The 1,622-nt window shown below is 42.5% G+C and overlaps 1 non-coding gene across 1 annotated transcript; it reads right to left on the reverse strand.

Moving 5' to 3' along the window:
• Positions 1–430: 430 nt before the first annotated feature.
• trnaf-aaa (transfer RNA phenylalanine (anticodon AAA)) lies at positions 431–503 on the reverse strand. Its single transcript has one exon. It is a non-coding gene; the product is annotated as a tRNA-Phe (tRNA).
• Positions 504–1,622: the final 1,119 nt, after the last annotated feature.

Consider the following 1,622-nt stretch of genomic DNA (forward strand, 5'->3'; position numbering starts at 1 on the left):
TCGAAGATTTTTGGGTTTCCTTTCATGTTGACTGCCAGTCTATTCTCATAGAAATAGAGAATAAGCAAATATAGAAGATGTATGTTTTTCCCATCCTTGATGAGGTGGAACTTTCTTATGTTGTGGGTGGTAACGACTTGGGAGTGTGGTGGAAGCAGAGACAATCGATGATTTGAAAAGGAAATTAGATGGATACTTGAAGGAAAGAAACTTGCAGGAGGAAAGGGATCGAGCTGGTGAGTGGAACTGACCAGATTGCTCCGGGGAGAGCCAGCATGGACGTGATAGGCCAAACGACCACCTTCTATACTGTAAATGACTCTGTGTTGTTTCTCAAATTCAATCCACTGGTGCTTGGGAAATAATTTCGAAGTAAATTGTGCAACTGGAAAATCAGAACCAAGGCAAGGAACGCATAAGGAAGCAAAATTGCTGAAACCCGGGATTGAACGAGGAACCTTCAGATCTTTAGTTTAATGCTCTCCCAACTGAGCTATTTCAGCCCTACATTAACAGTGGCTTGTTGTCCTTGTTTTGGAAGAAAATACATACATTCAAGTTTACCAAAAAATTAAAGAACACAACATGTGAGTAATATTCCCCATTGCTTTCTCAGTACTGATGGATTGTGAAGCGGGAGACATCCAGAAGTGCCACTGAGCCGCACAGACCCCGAGCTGAGAATGAAATGAGATCAAATTCAATCTTTCATAGTGAGATGCTGCTGAGAGGTAAGAGTCCTGAATCAAAGCGAGACTTGCTCATTTCAAACAGTCCCTGTACTCTCTGCTCATGATGCATTAAAAAAGGGAAAAACAGAATGGCACTCAAACTCACAACCCTGCCATTAAAAGTCTCATATTCGACTGACAGAACTGTCACTTCTACTCGGTCTCTTATTGGATGGATGCAACTCCAACGCAGGGATGGCATTCAAATCCTCCCATGGGTCCACATGTCAGACTGAGTTCCATGTTGTAGACTCAAGCAAAGGAAATCTGCTCACTTCCAAAGCTATCAGCGAATTGAAGCTGATTACAATCAACATCATCAGAGGTCAGAACTACCTGGTGAAAGAAGACACCCTGAAGAAGGATCCACAATTATTCAAAGGCATCGACAAAGTGAAAAACAAGAAAATCGATGAGTCAATGCAAGCCAAACAACAGAAACACTGAAGAATTCCATTCCATTCCAGTCCAGAACCCAGTCCTGTTGTTTTTGGAGTCAGGTCACAATTCCAGCAACAACTTTATATGCCCACTTGGCTATCTGTACATTTAGTTAATTACAATTTTGTCGACAAGCTCTTTGAATCCAGTTGTCTGGTCCTCAAGCCAGCTCCGTTTGGAAGTCAATTCCACCTTCTGCAAGGCTGAAACCAATAGATAACCTTAATCTAAAAATGCCAGCAGACCAGAGCTCGTCATGGCCTTGAACCCAGGATCTCTTGCATGTTAATTAACCATACTCCCGAAGCGAGAATCATACCCCTAGACCAACGAGCCACTGACAGGTCAGGCTTTATTAGCTGCTGTGGAATTTCACTGGAACCCCCCAGCCAATCATCCATTTTTTTTCAGATCAAAGCAACATCCTGCAAATGCTGATATAAAAACAGA

The sequence above is a fragment of the Heterodontus francisci genome, chromosome 28, assembly GCF_036365525.1.
Source record: "Heterodontus francisci isolate sHetFra1 chromosome 28, sHetFra1.hap1, whole genome shotgun sequence".
NCBI lineage: Eukaryota > Metazoa > Chordata > Chondrichthyes > Heterodontiformes > Heterodontidae > Heterodontus > Heterodontus francisci.